This window comes from Vanessa tameamea, chromosome 26, assembly GCF_037043105.1.
Source record: "Vanessa tameamea isolate UH-Manoa-2023 chromosome 26, ilVanTame1 primary haplotype, whole genome shotgun sequence".
NCBI lineage: Eukaryota > Metazoa > Arthropoda > Insecta > Lepidoptera > Nymphalidae > Vanessa > Vanessa tameamea.
The window spans coordinates 3232828-3255621 of NC_087334.1; the positions used below are offsets into that span (position 1 = coordinate 3232828).

Below are 22794 nucleotides of genomic sequence, written 5' to 3' on the forward strand. Positions count from 1 at the left end.
AATTAAGGAGTTATAGCTTTAACTTAAATTACACTAACTCAGTCGTCCTTTAAATGAGAATACTACTAAGTAGTACTATTTAGTGGTGGAATATTTCGTGAGTGGGTGCGACTTACCTAAGTATGTGGTACCCATCTGGGCATTACAAGTGAAGTTGTGCTGATAAAATAACAATATAATATTGTTATTAAACCCAGTTAAGCCTCCTTTTACTCAATGCAGTCATTATTTATAATGTCTAGTCAACATTCTAAGGCGGATAATACTTTAAGTAGGTGTTAGTCTAGAATTTATACAAACGAATGTTACAGGTATTATTTTTCTATGCCCAGTAAGAATAGTTAAAGCCTGTAAATGTCTTGCTGCCATATTTTGTAATTCGCCATATTATCATTTATATAATATAAAAAATTGGACTCGTCTCAAGTTTCTAATCGATCACGAAGGCTTCCGTATCACAACACACACACATGCACATATTAACACACACACGCATCCATACGCATACTATTATTATTTGTTTTATTTTTTTATAAGTACATTTTTAATACGCGTTTAAAAGTATTCCATATTAAGAATCCTAATCGAATGTGCAATGAATTCTCGAGGAATCGCTGACTTTAATATTACAATTTATATTAGTTTCGGGGTCAGAGGTCCACTACCAGAGTTGCTAGACTAAGATATGTATAGATATATACCCTAGATTAAGATGATACTGTAAACGAATCGTGTACATGAGTTTCTTGGGTGTAAATAAATTATAATCTGTTGTAGGGAACGCCACTTAAATATTTATTTAATTCTGTTTTTAGTATTTGTTGCTATAGCGGCTACAGAAATACATCATCAATTTCAAGTGTCCAACTGTCACGGTTCATGAGATACAGCTTGGTGACAGACGGACAGACGGAGTGTTAACAATAGGGTTCCGTTTTACCGTTTGGTTACGGAACCCCTAAAAGAGAGATGTGTCGTGGAGCACACTTTTGGAACGAAGTTCCTTTCTCTATTATGTATTAAGTAACGTTTGAAAATAATAAAATGACAAGAATTTCAATTGTTATTAAAAATCCCGTACAATAACAAAACAAAATGTGAATACATAAAAAAGTACATAAAATACAAAGAGATAGGGGGGGGGAAAGGTCGACTGAAGGGGGCGATACGCTTCTTCCTTACGTGACGATTTCCGACAGTTCGCTCTACGACGTAAAAGAATTTCGTTACAAAAATTAATTTGTGTTTAAACGGTATTGACATAAGTAATACCATAACTATTAAACAATAAGTATAATTTTTTTCCATTTGAATAACAAATTTGAAAATAAAAGCAAAGAAAATTTTAAATACACAGTAAGCCAATAAAAATTCATTGATGTATCCGGTTTTGAACGCGTAAACTTCGTTTAAGATTTACCACTAGGCTATCTCGATTCGTATAACAAGATATTAATCTTATTACGTAGTAAGCTACGTGATTAATAATAGGTACTCTATTTAGAGAAACAATTTAAAGCACTGTCGTGAATAAGGATCGAAATTCGATATCGCCTTAATTAAACAGATCCTTATTCAGAAGTGAATAATTAACAATGGTTAAAGAATTAAAAAAATACGTTTTTTTTCTAATATTCATAGAATATTTTATAAGCCAATAATATCATATATTAGGAAAAAAATCGGTAGACATAAATTGTGCGTCATTCAACACGTAGTTCAGCCAGATTTACCGGATTAACGCGATATAGCCGAGCTAAATTTAGCCGTTACCATGGCTCGCATATTTTTTTACCAGATTTAGGGGAATAATGTTGTTAATAGACAAGAGTTTTGCGTTTTGATTTAATATACTACCCACTTGGTCGATTTTCATCTTGCACTTTTTCGTAATAACATTCTCGATACTGATCCTGATCACAGAACACAAGAATGGAATGTCAGGTGACATGGCCGTGACATGAGCCGAGATGGCCTAGTTGTTAGAACGCGTGCATCTTAACCGATGATTTCGGGTTCAAACCCAGGCAAGCACCACTGAATTTTCATGTGCTTAATTTGTGTTTATAATTCATCTCGTGCTCGGCGGTGAAGGAAAACATCGTGAGGAAACCTGCATGCCACATGTGTATTCCACCAACCCGCATTGGAGCAGCGTGGTGGAATATGCTCCAAACCTTCTCCTCAAAGGGAGAGGACGCCTTAGCCCACCAGTGGGAAATTTACAGGCTGTTAATGTAAAAAAAAATGTATAAGATGTTGACGATAATAATTGTAACAAATAAATAATACGGGTTTCAACCAATAGGATACGAAACATGTTTTAAAAAGATTTTTCACTTTGATAATTTTAAAACAAAATACATCGCACAATTTCCACCGTAATTATTTCGGAAATATCCGAATAAATAAGTATTCGAATTTATCCGAACAAATATTTGTCATTCTTTACACGTATATATAATTATTCTGTACTTGTGTTTGAACTCTTAGAACTGGTCCGTTTTTGATAGATTTATTTGTTTACGTTTTAGTGGATCTTTTTAGACTGGCAGGTAGCGGGTTCTAGGAATATATTAATATTTAAAAAAAACGTACGAAACCGTGACAGCTAGTTTGTTTATAATAAATTATAAAGCACACATTTTGAATAAACATTGTCATTACATTTAAATTAAACTCAAATTAGACAAAAGATTTTAATATATAAAAATCACTTTGATATTCCAATAAGTAAGAAATTTTAGTATTCGGCATATTACGTACGTTATACTCGTATTTACGGGATGTTGGTGTAAACGGTTGGCCGCCCATATAACTTTGTTGGTTACAGTCGGATTTCGGAAAAGCGAGAGATTCCACCTAGCCCCTTGGTGCGTTTCCAATTTGACCCAATTCTCTATATCTTCTATAGATATAATAAAATTGGAGTGTCTGTTTGTAATATTAAAATAACCGCTTTTTACTAAACGCATATGTATGTATAGTCGGTACATATACCAAAATATTTTTTTTACAATTTTTGTCCGTCTGTTTGTTCCGGCTAATCTTTGGAACGGCTAGACCGATATTGACGGGACTTTCACTGGCAGATAGCTAATGTAATAAGGAGTTACTAAGGCTATGTTTATTTTGATTGTGATGTGAATGCGTTAATTTGAACCAAAGTTCGCAGGTTCATATCGTCATTTATTCTTCCGCCAAGCTTGCTTAGTATTGTTGTGTTCCGGTTTGAAGGGTGAGTCTGCAGTGTAACTACAGGTACAAGGGACGTAACATCTTATTTCCCAAGGTTCGTGCATTGGTTATGCATTGGCCATACGTCACCACTGCCCATATACATTAGCTATGACCAATGTTGACAATCAACGTTACAATCAATCAAGGTTACAATCAGATGGCCCATTTGTCCGTATAATGATACCATAATAACAGGTTCAAATGTAACTAAATTTTATGTGACACATATGTGATCATGGAATGAAGATAAACTGACACGTATGTTGTATGGAATATATTGTGTCTTAAATCGACGTGGCGGAATGAACTCTAAATGTTTTCCTCAAAGAGCATTAGCATAACAGTAACAGCCTATTTATTTCCCACTGTTGGGTTAAGGCCTCCTCTCTCTTTGAGGAAAAAGTTTGGAGCATATTCCACCACGCTGCTCCAATGTTGGTGGATATAAACGTGGCAGAATTTCGTTAAAATTAGACACATGCAGGTGTCCTCACGAGGTTTTTCTTCAACGCGGAGCACGAGATGAATTATAAACACAAATTAAGCACATGAAAATTCAGTGGTGCTTCCCCGGGTTTGAACCCGCAATCATCGGTAGATACACGCGTTCTAACCACTGGGCCATCTCGGCTCAGTCATAGCACAGCGAGTCATAACTATTACTCGATAAGCCACTGTGTTATTTCGTAGAATTATTTATTATATCATATTTTCGAATGAAATTCAATTTATCTTGAAGTTAATATGACTTCGTGGGCGGCTTAAGACGTGGTCGGATCGAAGTTACAGTGGTGTACGTTTCAGTGATTTCGCAGAAAAATAACGCTGGCAAGTAACGTTGTTTTTGAAATAAGATTAATGTTGGGTTCATATCTAATGTATATATGTCTGCTTGAAATGGTTTCTTTATTATTTAATATTTGGTTATGATAAGTAAGACAAAATTGAGCGGTATCTTACTAAGGATTAAAACCCTGAAATGGAACTGGACTGGCCACATTAGGAGAACAAACAGAGAGAAATGGACGAAAGACGTAATGGAATGGTATCCTAGGAATGGAAAAAGACAAAAGGGGCGTCAAATCAAGAGATGGGAAGACGACCTACCAAAAGGTTGGAATGGGAGAAACTAGGGGAAGCCTATGTCGAAAGACAACCTGACCAACAAACTGGTTGGTGAAGATTCTACATACCACATAAATTAATTAAATTTATTATTTAATATTATAGTGTTATAAGTTATTCATAAGTATTCGGTCAGTGAATAAAGGCTTTTATTATTTTTATATTATTATAATGATAAGTAAGATAGTCATTCTGATTGTATGTTATTATCTTTAAGGAGATCTGTTTTAATAAATTTTCTTTAACGTAACTCATTTTAATTTTAAAATAATATCTTTTTAGTCTGTATAATGTAAAACATGTATTTTCAGGGAAAAAAAATAAAAAAAATATCATTATTATCTTGGTTTCAGGAAGTATGGAAATTCCAATTTTACTAACAAAATATATTTTCGATGTTACATATATTGGTCATTATATATCGATTATTCTTTTGACGATATAGGTTGGCGGACGAGTAAATAGGCCACCTGGTGGTAAGTGGTCTCCATCGCCCATATATAATAGCGCTTTAAGAAATATTAACCATTCCTTACATTGCCAATACGCCACCAACCTTGGGAACTAAGAAGATATATCCCTTGTGCCTGTAGTTACATTGGCTCATTCAATATTCAAACCGGAACACAAAAATACTGAGTACTGCTGTTTGGCGGTAGAATACATGATGAGTGGATGGTACCTAACCAGGCGGTAAACTACCACCACCACTACCACCAAGTAAAGTACAAGGCACTTTTTTTTAAATATTTCCACCAATGACATATTTGTCCTTCACTAGTAATTAATTCAAAGATGTCCAAATAATCTTGCAAGTTAATAAATAGATATAAATTTGGTTGTAGGTCTTTTTGCAAGGCCGTAGGTGCCATAACATTACATATTGTGCCGCCTAACAGCAATACTTAGAATTGTTGTATTCCGGTTTGAATGAGCCAGTGTTACTACAGGCACAAGGGACATAATATATTAGAATGGTTAATTTTTTTTTATAGTGGCAATGTCTAAGAGCAGTGGTGTAAACTTACCACCAGTTGACCCATATGCCAGTCCGCCTCCCTACGCCATAGAAAACGAACATGTATAATTTCAACTCCGCTCATAAGAGAAAGTAGTCCTAATTCAGTTTACATGATTTAATCTATTTTTGATTGGTAATGACTATGACGTAATCAGTAGTTTAGAAATCTGCCAGTCTGTCTCCATTTCATCATAAAACCAAACAGCACCTCTATAATTTTTTCAAGTTTTCAATTTAAGATGACATTTCTGTGGTAAAGGAAAAAAAATTCAGGAAAATATATATCGATAAAACAAAGTTATACTTTTGCACCTTCATCATATAAGATCAACCATAAGTATATGTTGACCTTGAATTATTTCATTTATTAAGAGCTGGGAATTCATATTACATTTAAAGATCAGCGGTACTTTAAAAGGTTAGTACAAACGGTTAAAACCATTTCATTTAAACGAAGAGAGTTTAAAGATTAACTATAAAAGGCTTTCAAGCAACTGTTGTTTTTTTCTCTACTTAAATAAGTAAAGAATAAACACGCGTGGCTAACTTAAAGTTGCGTTTAAGTTATTAAATGGTTCGTGCGGATGAGTATGCAAGGCATAAGTGGAAAAATAAGCAATGTGTTGAGATATATATTTGTATATCTTGTAATCATATTTATAGTCACAAGTCGCTTCATCGTGTTACCTTAAAAATATACATCGCTGATATTTCATAATATTATACTATATAATCTAATCATAAATGATGACCTCCGTAGTTGAGTAGGGTGTACACCGGTTTTCATGGGTACGCCACTCCGAGGTCCCGGGTTCGATTCCCGGCCGAGTCGATGTAGAAAAAGTTCATTAATTTTCTATATTGTCTTGGGTCTGGGTGTATGTGGTACCGTCGTTATGATTTTCCATAACACAAGTGCTTTCGCTACTTACATTGGGATCAGAGTAATGTATGTGATGTTGTCCAATATTTATTTATTATTATTTATTTATTTATTATAAATTCATTGTCATGTCACGGTATGTAATATAAATGTTACTGTAAAACCTCGAACTACGGTAAATCCTAAGATTTTCCAGTAAAACCTAAGATTTACTAATTCTTAATGGTAAATGATCGAAACGGTTTGCGATTCGAACTTTTGCCACCATTCACTTAGTAAATCTTTGGATTTACATTGACACATTTACAAGGCACGGTAAACGTTGAAAAAAAATTATGTCATAGCGTGTTATAAAATAATATCCGAAATGAAAATAATTTAAATAGGTTAGGTTAGTTATTTAATTACTGCAGCATGTACTGACGGTTACGGTGACGGTCCAACTCATATCGGTAAATCTTAGGTTTTACTGGAAAATCTTAAGATTTACCTTAGAGCTTTTACAGTAAAATATATTTATATACTAATATTATAAATGCGAAAGTAACTCTGTCTGTTACCTCTTAACGCGAAAACCGCTGCACCGATTACGATTAAATTTTGTATGGAGATAGTTTGAGTCCCGTCATAGTTTAGACACTTTTGTTAATTCAACACTCGAGGTAGTAAAATTTGGGACAGGTTGTGTGCTATAGGTAAAGTTTATTAATTTCATGCGGTCAAAGCCGCGGGTCCAGCAAGTTGTCTGTAAAATATTTAGTTTAATCTACACTAATATAAAGATGTAAGATATGTTTGTTTGTATGTAGGGGTTAATATCCTGAATTCATAATGTAACTCTATAATGTTTTCCTTAGTGTTATGGGATATAACTTACATTTATATCATATATTTTTCGTGCGAAGCCGGGGCGAGTCGCTAGTGATGTAAAAGCGAGTATATCTTTTATTACTGTGCTAAGGCCCTTAGCCATCCTTTTTCCTTTACGTATTGTTTTCAATTTCGTTAGTTTTTATGACTTTTCTTAATTATAGATAATTATAAATGTAAGGCGGTTCTAAGTGCTATCTGAATATAATATAAGTTTTGAATAATAAAACAACATGTGAATTCATATCTTCCTTATAAACTACACGTACACGCGCATAGACACGCAACACACACTAAAGCAATTGGGGCTAATTTGAAGAAATGTTTGTAAGACCTTTTGAAATTGTATTTGTATTGAGAGGGAACTGACGTACATTTAATACTAGTAATTATGTCAGGACTGCATATATATATGTCACCGTAAAATTGAAAATACCGTTAGATTATAATCTATCTCGCGATATTGTGAACTGTCGAAAGATTGTGAACCGTAAAATACTGCTTACAATTTAAAGCATTACTTTTCGGTAGATTATGATCTACCGAAGCTAATCAGAGTTAAATTATAAAAACACTAACCTAAACGAAATATCATAAACTATCGAAATTATTGACGTTTTATTTTGACGTTTTTTTTTTTTAAATAATCGTTCACAATATTTCGGCAGTTTATAATCTCGCGTGATAGATAACAATCTAACGGTATTTACAATATGATACTTACCATAAGGTGGTTAATTTGCTCGTCCGCCTACCTATATCATAAAAAAATCGCTATGATAAATATAAAATAATAAATGAAAAATACAGTTCAGGTACATAATTATTTATAACGAATATATTGTTTCAACGTCGCAAAGAAAACTTTGATCTTTTTTACCAAAAAAATCTTATTAAAGATAGCTCAATTCTTTTCATAAAGTTCACCAAAGAAAAATCGTTTTCGTCACAAAAGATTCGTATTAGTTAACGCGACATTGGCGAAACAATGAGCCTTCAGACGGTACAGGACTAATGGTTTCATTTCGAAGAAGGAAATAACATTAACAAAGGTATTTATTCCACTTAAGAACTTTGCTAAATAAAAATTCTAATGACAATAGATAGGGTCTGAGCTAAACGAATTCTTTAGTAATAATTATATAACTTCCATAACATCTTAGTTTAAGCGTAGAAAAGTAACAGAGACAGACACAAAATCAAAATCATTATCAAAATATACTTTATTCAAGTAGACATTTTTTATTTCTCTCATGACAAGTGCTTTTGAATCGTCAGTTTACAAACTATATTAAGTGAAGCTACTACCAGTTCGCAATGTAGATTATACCGAGAAGGACCGGCTAGAAACGCACTTAGTACTCTGTAGTATCATCTATATAATCTTATCTTATATTGAATAATATGCTTTTTTTATTCATGTATATTGTACAAATTACTTGAATATAAGAATTTATAATACTATAGCAGGATTAATAGCCAAAACAAGGACTATAGTTTGAACTACTATTTATAGATCTTGTTAAAAACAATTAATTGAAAACATTCATTAACAACATTCGTAACAGCCTAAAAGTACAATAGGCACATAATTAATTTTATGTAATTGTGTTTGAAATTACGATTCAGTGTCGACATCTGTTTTATCGACAGAAGACAAATTTCGTGCACATAGTTGGAATTCCTCTTCAACGGGAAAATTCTAGCATGGAACATTGTTGTTACTACTCCAGTCATGAATTATATAGTAGGTATTTTTAATTTTGTTTTGTATAAACTTAATTAAATTCAAATTGATTTACTAGTGCTTTTAAAGTATTATACAGATTTTAAGCAATAAATACTTTACAATAAATATTGTACATCGGCAAAGTTCGTATTTACGAACATGATCGACCGCGTCGAGACGGTACGTAATGTTGAATTGCTTTTAGAGTATTTATTATAACGATTTTTTCGAAATTCGATTTGATAAAAAACAAAAGTTTAAAAATCGAACGTTATTTTTTTTTAAATTTTATTTATTGTTTTTTGTATAGCGCTTTAGTGATTTTCGAGTAAAATTACTTTTGACATTCGATGACTGTTAAGTGCAATACGATTGTTATCGATGTTTACCGATACAATACTTCTTTTGAAGTAGTATATATTAAAACACACATATACAAATAGGCCTTAATTATACAAAACTAAAAATTAAAAATAGTTACTTTTATGGTGGCAAGAATGTTAGCGGCATATCCTCGTGGAATCGCTATTGCGATCCTTTGGGCAAAAATAGAACGTATAAAAAATTAGTAGATATTGTTCGATATGATCGAATCTTATTTCTTTAGGTATTCGGTAACCCCGAGCTTCGAATTCATTTCCAGAACGTTCCCAATTTGTCAATTATCGAAAGGTCTCGAAGGTATAACCGAATATCTCCAGCATGTCAATACCGTGAATAATTGTCCGATAGAGTTCGAGGGTCCATTGTCCAAGTATTGGACGTCTGAACTAGATTGAGTGCCAAACACACTAAGTCTTGTTTAAATCAAACTTGAAAATAATGGCTCTGTGTACGATTAGTTGGTATATTTTTGAGATGTGAGTAACATCCGTTTCGAATGGGAACATAAACACTATTATATATGTAAAAATACTGTTTTTTAATGAGCCTGTAATGCGACCGTCGTTAGGAGTTCTGTGATTTATTATAAAAAAAATAATACAATGTTTTTATTTTTTTATAACATAATTATAGCCGGTAGTAAAATAAATAATTAAAAAGGACATATTAAGATGATTTAAACGCATATCACTTTGTGTATAATGTTTGTTTTGTAATTGCGAATTTACTGTAAATATTAATATGTACTAGTTTTAGTAGACTTCCAGACTAACCTATATAACAATGTCAACCTCTTTTAAACTCCTTGGAGTTTGAATATGCAGAAACGCTTAAATATGTATCTGCTCACTTTTAATTAGTATCCCAAAAATAAAGTTTCATGTTTTTGGCTTAAAAAATGACGAACTTCCATAAAAAAAATTCATCCCTTATTTTACCCCCTCAGAAGTAGAATATCAAGAAACGCTTAAATACGTATTTACTCAAAAAAAATGACGGACTTCTATACAAACTTTCAACCCTTATTTCACCCCCGTTGGGGTAGAATATGCAGAAACACATAAATAAGTATCTACTCCTTTTTAATCAGTATCCCAAAAATAAAGTTTCATGTATCTAACTTAAAAACTACGGACTTCCATACAAACGTTCAATCCCTATTTCACCCCTTTAGGGGTAGAATTTCCAAAATTCGCTCCTTAGTGGGTGTCATGATATGTTAGTTTATAAGTGTACAGCTTAAAATATAAGTTTTATGCTTCTAGTTCTAAAGATGACAATACTTTCAACAACTTACAACCTTTCATCCCCCTTTTCAACCCTTTACAGCATTTTTTCCAAATAAAAAATAGCCTATATCCTTTCTCAGGCTCTAGACTATTATCTGTGTACCTATATGTGTAAATTTCATTTAAATCGGTCCAGTAGTTTTGGCGTGAAAGCGAGACAGACAGATAGACAGAGTTACTTTCGCATTTATAATATTGAGTATATTAGTATGGAAGTATGGATTTGCAAACATATTTTCTGAAGTGTGTTTTCTGAATCATTTTAACGAAATGCAGAGACACGATTTTATTCAACTTTAACCTGCAAACCTAATTACGAACTAAAAAGAAACCAACAAAAAATAAATGAAACCTAAAAGTAACTATTCAATTGAAACTAACCTACATAATAAAGTGCGAGTCGGACTCGTGGACCGAGGGTTCCATATACATATTTATAGGAATGTAAATAGCTCATAGATCTACCAAAAGGGAACGATGCTTGAAGATATTTCCCTTTTTTCAAGTTTTTTAAATTTTCCAATGTAAGCAGAGCCCTGATCCTAAGCAAAATGTACGCAGTGCGGGATCAATTTATATTGATTATTATTATAAACAAATAAAAATAAAACAATCATGATTTTCAGTGTTTTTAGTTTATTGTGCTATAATAACTATCTTCATGCCAAATTTCAAGTTACTAGGACTACGGACTTTCAAGAAAAAAAATACAATTCCCGTTTATTCCCTATCCCTTGGGAATCCCGAAATATCCTAAAAATAGTTTTTAGTTGTTGTTATAACCTACTTGCATGCTAAATTTGAAACCCCTAATAATTATACTTACGGAGATAGAGCTACTTTGGTTCGAAAATATAAATCCCATTTATTCCCTATCCCGTAGGAATTTTCAAAAATCCCTTCTTATTGCACCTCTAGGATACTCAAGGTATACGTGTGCCAAATTTCAAGTCTCTAGGTCCAGTGGTTTAGGCTGTGCGTTGTCTGTCAGTCACTCAGTAACGGAAGAGTTTTATATATATTGATTTCAACTTAATTTTTTAATAATAACTTTATTTATTGTCATTTATACTGTTATTTTATTTTATTATTTATTTTATTTAATATATAAAGTATAGCTAAAGTAACTTCGTTCTAATTTGGTGCGACACGACTTCTAGTATAAAATATTAGTTTTTTACAATGAATTTATATTTATGATCTTATCCAAATGTAAGTAGCTAAAGCACTTGTGTTATGGAAAATCAGAAGTAACGACGGTACCACAAACACCCAGACCCAAGACAACATAGAAAACTAATGAACTTTTTCTACATCGACTCGGCCCCGAGACTATTAGTATTTAAATAGTTTTTTGTGATTTACTAATAAATCATACAAAGGAAGACGAATATTTCAAACATCTTAAAAAGCAAAAATAATAACTTCTACAAACTATAAAAGAATCGCGCCTTTCACAGACTTTGCAAAACATATATTTGTCCGATACACAGTACACTAATACCGTGAACAGTAGCGTGATGTTATAGCTCTTTAGTTGAAACCATTCTCAATGAATGGGCTATCTAATACAGAAAAGCTCTATCTACACAGAGCGTTCAAAAAAATCTCAACGGCGTTTTAATATTAATAGTACTACTATAAGGATCAAAATCGCAAGACGGACCGGAATGATTTTTATTAGTATGTGAATGACGTTAATACTGACGTTTTCGCAGAAGTTACCACTTTGATATTATTGGAAATGACGTCAAACGAACGCATACAGTGTGTAAACGCGTAATATATAACTCTTCATTCATTGGAAAGCAAAATATACGGCGCTAAGAATCATTTATAATTGAAAACGAATGTGATTGATTTATTGATAAATCATTGATGAATCGTTGACAGATTGATAAAGCTCCGTATATATATATTTTAGGTTTAAAATCTTTGTCGTGATAAGGTTTATTTATTATACGACGTTTCGATTGGTAATGTTCGAAATGAAACGATAATGACGCAAATGGAATACAATACAGTATATAAATATAGACGATAGAATTGTACATATAAAACTAGAATTTGATTTAACTTCGTCATCAGTCGTTCTAGTATTAAAGCTTTGTTTGTGAATTTATAGTTGCACATATAAAATATTATTGATATTTATTCCTTTGAGTTATAAAGTGAAAAATAATAAATGTATATTTTGTATCTTTTCAATTTTCTTTTGTTTTGTTTTATCAGCGTTTACATCTTCGGTACATTTGTTAATCAACAATTTTAATATTATTCTTTATATTATAATTGGATCCCTGAACGCGGAGTAACATTAAATTAAATAACCGAATCCTCCAGTCAGCTACACAAAATCCACTATTTCGGTTTTATACGGCATTTCTGATGTTGTTTGAATACAATTTAATACTAAGTAATACTAGTACAAAATATCTTCTATCCAAAATAAGCTCTCCTTTTATAAATTACATGAAGTTCATCGATAAATGATTTTAACCTTTAATGCTTAGTTCTTTTCCTAACGATTTTTATTGCTATTTATTTGTCGCCTATGGTTTCGCTCGCGTTTTAGGGGTAGGCATAAAAACGTAGTTTTTTATGGCATTGGTTGGTGGTCAAGCATAAGGTCCCCCTGATGGTAAGTGGTCATCATCGCCCATAGACAATGGCACCGTAAGTATGTACGTATGTATGTACTGTACTGTAAATATTAACCATTCCTTACATCGCCAATGCGCTACCAACCTTGGGAGCTAAGATGTTATGTCCCTTGTGCCTGTAGTTACACTGGCTCATTCACCCTTCAAACCGGAACACAACAATACTGAATACTGTTGTTTGGCGGTAGAATATCTGATGAGTCGGTGGTACCTACCCAGACGGGCACAAAGCCCTGCCACCAAGTAGTAAATAGTAGTTTATGTCCTTCCTTGGTGTCCTAGCTTGCTTCATACTAAATTTTATCAAAGTCGGTTTAGTGGTTCGTGAAAGAGCAACAGATCATCAGATACTCAGACAGACAGACAGACGATAGAGATACTTTCGCACGCATAATATAAATATAGTTATTGTTAAATAAAATTAGTCCAGATTTCTTCTGTCTTTGTATTGCTGATTCTGAAATTACCTTTTCAGTCGATATATATCACAGTTATGATAATATTAATGATTTATTATATGTTAGATTTCTTAAGTATTATTATTTTATTAGTAATGAGTTCCTGACCGACGGCGATGGCTGCCAAACGCAGTCTAGTCATTTGCACAGACAATATTGTAGTGCACAAATGTGTGTGCTGCTTGCACGTGCACACTTTCTCTATTTTGTCTTCGAACGTTCTTCGGTGTGAATCCGTCTGATTTCACCTTTAGGTCGCTGTGTCGGAGATAAGGTCACCTTTTGTATATCATCTTGTCAGTGTTCCACGTTCATGTTTCATTGATGTACGATAAAGAGTATTTATATTGTTATTGTATCCGTTTATATTAAAATAAACATATTCTGTATTGTAAGATTCATAAAAACACTAGAATCATTACGTCAAATGAAATATGTATGTAGATTCTATCAAGAAGAATATGCGAGAAACTCTGTTGTCACTCAATATGTCTATCTTCGAAAAAATATTTTTTTTATTGTATACTTTATTCGAACTAAAATGTCCTTATTGGTCTAATGCTAGTTTATAACCCTACAGTCTCAAATTAGGTTCGATTCCAGAGTCAGATCAATAAAAAGCTATTACGTTTTCTGGGTATCATTTCTCTAATACGTCGCTGGTTCCGCACTTAAATCTTTCTGTTATGACGGTTTAAGAAGTGAGGGAATAGAGAATGTGCTTGTGTTTGCGCACAGACTTGTGCACTATAATAATATGTCCTGCGCAGTTGGCTAGAGCAGCCATTTACAAAAGATTATGGTTGCCGTGCTCGAAATCAATCACGACATCATCATTATATTTAAAAAAAATTAAAAACAAATTTGTTTCAATAATTTAAATTCAAATGAATAAGAATCAAATTTCAGTGGCTTTGTGCAAGCCCCTCTGAGTGGTTCACTCCTCAGATATTCTACAGCCATACGTAATACTTAGTATTGATGAGTGATCCAGTGTAATTATAAGCACAAGGGACATAACATCTTCATACTTAAGATTGGCAGCGTATAGACAACGTAAGGGATGATATTTCTTACAAGTACAATTTCTATAGGCGGTGGTGACCACTTTCTATTAGGTGGTACATCAGCCCATCCGCCTACCAATTTCAATTTTAAAGCAAGTATTCAGAGTGAATCCCTCTGCCCGTGAAGTTTCGATATTTTGGAATTCAGTGAGGCATAATTTCAACCGACGCATGTAGGTTTCCTCACGATCTTATACCGCTGAGCATCAGATAAATTTAGCAAATGAAGATTCACTAGTGCTCGTCTGTTTTCGAAAAAAAATACGTTATACAAATATCTCTTTTTTATTGGTTTATACGGTTATGTTGAATTGCAAAATGACGAATTAATTAGTAAATAGTTAAACACCAAACACGATAAAATGTTGAAGTAAAATCCCTATAAGAACCTCAAAATCAAAATATACACAGGTACGTAGATGTAATAAAATCATTTCATAATTTTTAACACCAATTGAATACAATGTGTTGTACCTAAGTATTCGTCTCGCCGTGTGAAGACTCAAATTCCTGTAATAAAATATTCGTATTTTATTTCATTTCCATCTAAAAAGACAATGCCTTTAATTTTGTGAGCTAATTTTCTCAAATTTTGAGAAATTATCGGTAGATTTGTTAGAATTACCACATTAAATATAGAACCTGTTATTTTTTATAGTTTTTAATAATCCTTTTTATTATACCGTAGTATCGATCCATATTGATTAAAAATAATATGGCGAATGCTTAAATATATAAAAAATAAGCATGTTTTAAATGGCTGACTAATGTTTTATTTTGTGTATTTGGAATATTTTTTAATTTGTCCTATAAATGTTAAGAAACATAAAATAATAAATTACTCAGACACATTTTTCAGCCGAAAATGTATAATAGAACACGCTGTATAATCATAGGATACACATAATTCACGCGCTATATTGAAAACCCGTAAAAAATACCACCAAATAATTTTAGGCAGGAAAAAATATCGTAGTTTGTCGTTTGACGCATGATACGATCAAATAAAATTTTCTTTCACTACAATTACGGATGAAGACTTACCTGTTGGCCCCAGCTAGCGGCACTTGAGTCACGAAATCTAACTTTTCGAAATAATTAAAAAAATACAGTTCAATGAAATCAAATATTCGATATCACGTCAGAGTATAACCGTTTTGCGGATTGAATTATTGTCGATTTGTTTTAGAGTTCATGACGTGCACGCCTCACCATTGCTCGGGCGATACTAGCTCGCTGAATCGGGGCTGTGAGATTAAATGTAGGTGTGGGCTTTGAGTGGGTGTCTTGTAGAATGTGACGGGTATATATTTTGCATGGGTGCGAAAGAGAAAGCTGAAACTAAGAGAGACCGCTCACGTAGTAGGCTCTCGAAGGGAATTTGTAGGCCTTGGTAGTCGCTCGCTACGATATTTGATACAACTTTTCGTAAAATAATAGACGACTAATATTTACAATGATATGGCTACATTTATGTTATTAATGAAAATATTTCGTCAATGTAGTGTAGTGTACGTGTATTGTTATATTGAGCTTCGACAATTACGACACATTAATACATACAGACTTATTAATATATATTAATAAATATTAATAGATAAAGACATCGAAGTTTTATGACTATAAGAAAATCACTAATTTCCTGATGTATAAAGTATCCCAGAAATAGACCAGGTTTTTGCAAAACTGATTGATAAAACTTAGGGAGCTGGTGGGCCGAATTAATGATGTGGTGGACTTTAAAAGTGATAATTGTGTCATAATAAAGAAAGCGTATACCACCATGGTAGCTCTAAATTTTCAATTGACACAGATTCGATATTTGAAAAAAGGGACTACATTTATTTGCTCATATCTGCCTCCGGGATTGGTGTTCAGAATAATTCTGAAAATGCTAAAAATCGGCAAGGCAGACATCTGACTCAGGACTCTGACCTCTTGACTTTTGTAGTAGATTTTTTGTATGTGATTTAAAAAAAAATGCATATAATTCAGATATGCCTAGTGAATACTTGGTTAACTAGACAAACCTGAATTGTTCTATAAATTCCATGAAAAACATGTGACCTCTTGAAAAATGGTCACATGCTGGTGATGTGTGAGAGCGCTTCAACAATCTATATATAGGATGTCCTATATTATATTACTCATCTAGTACCGCCATGGTTTAAATATTTGTTATAAAAGCAAATGAAATCAACAAGGCAGATATCCAGGCTTCTGATATTCCAAAAGCAGACATATTGAATGTTTTTTCCCGGCAGTTCGATATGTGACGTTCAGCATTACCGGGAATTTGCATTCGCTTTTTATTTTGTATTCATTTTGTTGCTTCACTATAATGTTTCACGCGCTCCATCTGCTTCTTGTTTTATAATCTGAGATGGAAATAATATATGTTAGTATATCTAACGGGGATCTTCTTCATAAGATGCGTTGTAGCAGTTTTATAATTTGTTTTCAAAATGGATGCTATTACAGTTAGGGCTAGGCATTTCGGCAAATGTAATTTTAAGAATTTCCATTTTAAGAAATGGTTACATTTATCGTTTTATGAAGTTAACGAACCAAACTATAAGTTTCAATTTAAATTTGTATAAAAAGTTTGAATACTTGGTTTAAATGTTTATTTCAAATGCGTGTTAAACATTGATACAGTTCCTGAGTTAGTGTGTGTTCAACTATAATACTAAGCATAGCTGATTGGCGTTAGAATATGTGATGAATGTGTGGTACGTACCCAAACACACACACGAAGACATACACCCTACCACCTAATAAAATTAATAATTCAGTCAATGTGAGTATCATAACACTTACATTGAACATCTCCGTATATAGCGATTAAAATACGTTATCAACTATAGTTACATTAAAATATCCTATATAGATATGGACGAGTATTAATTGTAAGCTTTTTATCATATATATTGCCAAAGCCTTACATAAGAATTGTCAAATAAGATTGTTATTTATTCATTCAAAAAATATACGCCGATTTTGATTATAGAATTCTATAGTCTTGCCCAAGAAAGCCTTAAGCTTGGTGTTATAATATCTTAAGTATTACTGATTCTATCAAAATCTACATTATTGTGAATAAAGGGAATATTAAAATTTAAGACAAAATTTTGTAGCGTAAATGTATGAACTCGTAGTTTGTTAAAAACACAGAGAAAGGAGTCTCCATCTTCAAGATTATAAATATCGTAATAACGTCTTAAGTTTCTATTTATAAATATACTTATAAAAGATTTAGCCGAGAATAGCGTGGGAGAAAGGTCAGGAGAAGTGAGGCAAAAATATATTACATCTAGATTTAAGAATACTATGTCAGCACCAAATTTTCATTACCATAAACTTAAGAAGGATAATTTCATAAAGATCATTTGAATAATAAATAAATAAAAAAATGTATTTGTGATTCAAGAAATATTGAGTTACTCAATGGCTTTGTGAAGAAAGAAGAGAATTTGGAAAATTCCTTTAGGATCTTTTCCTTTATTTTCCGTTAATCCGTTATAACTAGGAGGATTTCAGGCGAAGGACAGTGATTTTAAGTGTTTTCCAAGGCAACGTAGTGCACGTTACCAATTTCGACAAACCGGGGTTAGAACCTAAGACTTCGGTTCCCTAGTATTTTTTTTTCACCGGAATGATTTGTATGAAACCCAACATTTTGGGGCAGTCCGGGTTAAATTGGACTCGTATCATCCGGAGTACAGTGTCGGTTGTGCGTTCCTCGCGGCCTCGCTTTGCGGACTGCCCCCTAGTGTGGCACTACAGGTCAGCGGATTGGGATGGGATGTGGTTCTTCTGTTCATCTTACTCATAGTGACAGATTTGTTTTTCGCCGGATAATCCGAACGTTGATGCTGACTCTGTCGCCGATGTGGTGCTTCAGGGTATGGAACAACTCATTTAGTATTCTGCAGTGCCTATCGGTGGCAAGTCCCAACCTTGTTTTGGTCGATTCTATAAACGGCCTAGGTCCTTCAACATAGGCAGATAAAAACCAGTCATGATTATTTAGAAGATTACCTGTGTAAGATCAAACGCAACGAGACGACGTGACTCATCACTTTGGAACGGACCGGAACACAGTGAAACGCCTGGTCCGCGAGGTTGGATGAAACCTTCTGTAAACGGCAACAGAAAAGAGCCGATCTCACTCGGCGGAGACGACGAAGGCGTCGGACTCGGAAATCCCTCAGCCCCAAAGACCAGGGTTAAAAAGTATGGCGGGATCCCTGAGGCCGGATGGCAACCAGTACGGCCTCATGCTACTACACTAGCCAGGAGCCCCACCCACTGGCTAGTGCGCTTCGAGATCCCTGAGGAGAGCTGGTGAAGTAAAAGATTAACAAAATATCTTGGAAAATAACTAAGACTATATATAGAATGTGGGCTGTTTTTAATAATAATTGTTCTGTTTACCGACGCCATCGAATAAAGACTTTATTTAAAGAAATATATTGTGTTGGGCGAGCATTAAAGAATGGGATTTTGGGCTACTAATGTATATTTAATAAGCCACAAAGTAGGGATTTACCCTTTGAATGACTTAGGAGGCTCGCAGTAATGTTTTTTATAGAAAGAGCTTTGTTTTGATCGCTTTATTTACTAGACTCGATGGTCCAGTCGTTTGGGCGCGTTAATCTTGATCTGATGATCACCGATTTGTACCTGGACACTTATTTGAATGAGGGCGGATCATACAAGGACCTTGAGGGACAAGTTGCAAGTGGCTCGATTAGTTAAAATAATTTATTGCTAATACTACGACTAATAATTGGAAAGCGTTACGAATTAGAATATTCTGATATTATAATTAAATCAAAACATACTTTGTTCATGTTGGCGAGTACTTTTGAATCGATACGAGATTTAAAGCTACCACCGGTTCTGAATGTAGATTCAACTGAGACAAACCGACAAGAAACTCAGTAGTTACTCATTTCCGACAATCAGTTAAATAAATTATTAAACACAATGCAAACTCTACATCTTTTTATAATCTGTATAATTCTTTAGCGAGTAATACGTATTATGTAATTAGAGTTTTGTTAACATGTAATTTAAATTTATTAATTGGCAAAGCTAAGAATATTTATTAGAGATGTACTCGATGCTGAAAACCACCGAATAGATTTTGTTACAAAAGTTACGGTTCAATTTAGTTTGTAAATAAACTATTTCCTTCGCATGGTTTCTCCCGCTTTCAATGTTACTGCCGTCTTGGTGGGTTGGCTATCAAACGAAAAAGGTTTCTTGGATTAAAAGAGCATATGATGAGTGCGTTTGAACAATTTTACTGGAATATTCCATTGTTTTCAAAATCCTTAGATCATCATATTTGTATTTCTTTATTTATTCAAAAAAATTAAAAAGCAGTCCGATCTTGCCTGCCGCGTTGAGCGCTTGTACGCTACCGGGATATCAGAAGTCGGTTACAGAATAATAAATTGTACAAATAACACGTTTTGTAGAATAAACGGTTGTGCATATAACAACGTATATTTTTTTTAAATAGACATCTTGATATTTATATATATATATATATATATATATATATACATATTATCAGTATAAATGATACCGATGAATGATGAATGATGATGTATTCATTGACGTCTTGGAAATTTAAAGTGAAAATATATGTATATAAATATATGTATGGTTTACATATATATAGTGGAGAAACTGAAATATCATTCAAAAAAAGAAAAAGTAATTTCTTACACAGTAAATTTTCTTCTCTTAATAAATGATTATTTAACACGTCAAGCTTTTTTTTTCACTCAAACTGGTTTGGTACTTCCTGAGACCGCAAATAATCTTCATAATAATAGTATCTAGATACTAGACAATCATATTTTTTGTAAATATTTAACATTTGTAAAAAACAAAAAAAAAGTTTTATGAAATCGTAAATGTTTATTACGAAATTCAGTAAAATATATAAATGGACATAAAATCGGTGACGCGTAAACATTCTTCTACCACCGAGGGTTAACCCTATAAACAGAGCCTTTCAAATATCTCCCAGTCGATTGGCTCACTCTTTTATCTTTAAGCTCAATACTCAAATTCAGATACTGAAAAATATAAATAAAGATAAATTCTTCGATTGAGTTCGTTTACAAAAGATATCTTTATACCTCACCATGCACTAGATACAAAACGTGATGCTAAATTAAATCTCAATAACCGCTTTTAACCGGTTTTAGTCGATTTCGTCTGTGCGAACGTTATTTAATTAGATATTTTTTGATTATGGAATGATAAACTCTTAGTTTCTTAAACAAAAATATCGTAAATATTCGCTTAAGAAAGTCTTAAAATACATTACTACAAGTATTTAAAACGGGTTATTTACCATGTTTTTTATTTTTATTTGGTGGAGCTCGATATTTCGACATTATCTACAAATGTCTTGTTCCCGAGATTGAAGTTTGCGGGTACGTGTTGACGGCATTAGAAGTGTCCATATCGGACTACCTCTTTTCTCGTAAGTTTGGAACCCATCCTCCCTTTTAAAATTACTATAAAAAAAACTTTTGTTTATATAAGAATTATTAACATTAAGTCCTTAAATATATACAAAATATATAAATCTAAAATATATAAATCTAAAATATATAAATCTTGACCACGTGGAATGATGGCAAGAATGATAGCAGCATTTCCTCGTCGTATCGCAAGTCCGATCCTCTGGGCAAAAAACGAACCAACCCTCCTGTCAACCAGCGGAAGCAATAAGGCAGGCGTTACACCTTTACTGAAGTTTCTTGCACTACTACACCATGGTCCAACTGTAAATAATAGTATTTTTTTGTGTAATAGCCGAGATGGCCCAGTGGTGAGAACGCGTGCATCTTAACCGATGATTTCGGGTTCAAACCCAGGCAGGCACCACTGAATTTACATGTGCTTAATTTGTTTATAATTCATCTCGTGCTCGGCGGTGAAGGAAAACATCGTGAGGAAACCTGCATGTGTCTAATTTCAACGAAATTCTGCCACATGTGTATTCCACCAAACCGCATTGGAGCAGCGTGGTGGAATATGCTCCATACCTTCTCCTCAACGGGAGAGGAGGCCTTAGCCCAGCAGTGGGAAATTTACAGGCTGATTATGTTATGTTATGTGTAATAGGGAGGCGAACAGGCTAATGTACTCGATCGAGTATTGTCACCGACCGATGTTCCGGTTTGGAGGAACATAACATCTTAGTTCCCAAGCTTGGTGGCGCATTCGCGTCGTAAGGAATGGTTAATATTTCTTACAGCGCCATTTTCTATTGGCGGTTTCCATGAAGTCACCGTCTACATCATAAAAAATCCATAGGTATGACGTAATAAATATTAACCATTCCCTGTATTGTCAATGCGTCCCCGACCGTGAGGACCAAAATATTATATCCTATGAGCATGTAACACAACAATACTAAGTATTGCTGTTTGGTGGTAGAACATCTAACGAGTGGTTGGCAGACTTGCAAAGAGCCTTACCACTAAGTATGAGTAAGCCTGTAAATGTCCCTCAACCAGGCAAAACCCTCCTTTTCCCTTAAGGAATTTACATATATATGTATATATTAGTGACAATACGTCGACCTCCGTGGTCGAGTAGTGCGTACACCGGTTTTCATACGCCACTCCGATGTCCCGGGTTCGATTCCCGGCCGAGTCGATGTAGAAAAAGTTCATTAGTTTTCTATGTTGTCTTGGGTCTGGGTGTTTGTGGTACCGTCGTTACTTCTGATTTTCCATAACACAAGTGCTTTAGCTACTTACATTGGGATCAGAGTAATGTATTTGATGTTGTCCAATATTTATTTATTTATATTTAATATTTCGTTCAACCTATATCATCACACAAAGGGAAATACTATAAGTATTATGTATAACGAAAAAATATCAAAAACAAACTATACTACTAATAGTGTTGTGAAAACTGCGATAGTGTCGCTTGGTATGATTTAAACGTGTGGTGTCAGCTGAGATTTCCGTCCACTGGGCCATCTCTGCATTTTTCCGCTTTATATTTATGTACGTTTCGA

At 33.5% G+C, this 22794-nt stretch overlaps 1 protein-coding gene across 1 annotated transcript in view; it reads right to left on the reverse strand.

Annotated features, from left to right (window-relative positions):
• Window positions 1–15967, reverse strand: part of LOC113393769 (uncharacterized) — a 112310-nt gene extending 96343 nt beyond the window's left edge. Inside the window, exon 1 of the mRNA XM_026630817.2 lies at window positions 15774–15967. The gene's annotated coding sequence lies outside the window, so the exon portion shown is untranslated. The remainder of the gene's footprint in view (window positions 1–15773) is intronic.
• Between the last annotated feature and the right edge of the window lie 6827 nt (window positions 15968–22794).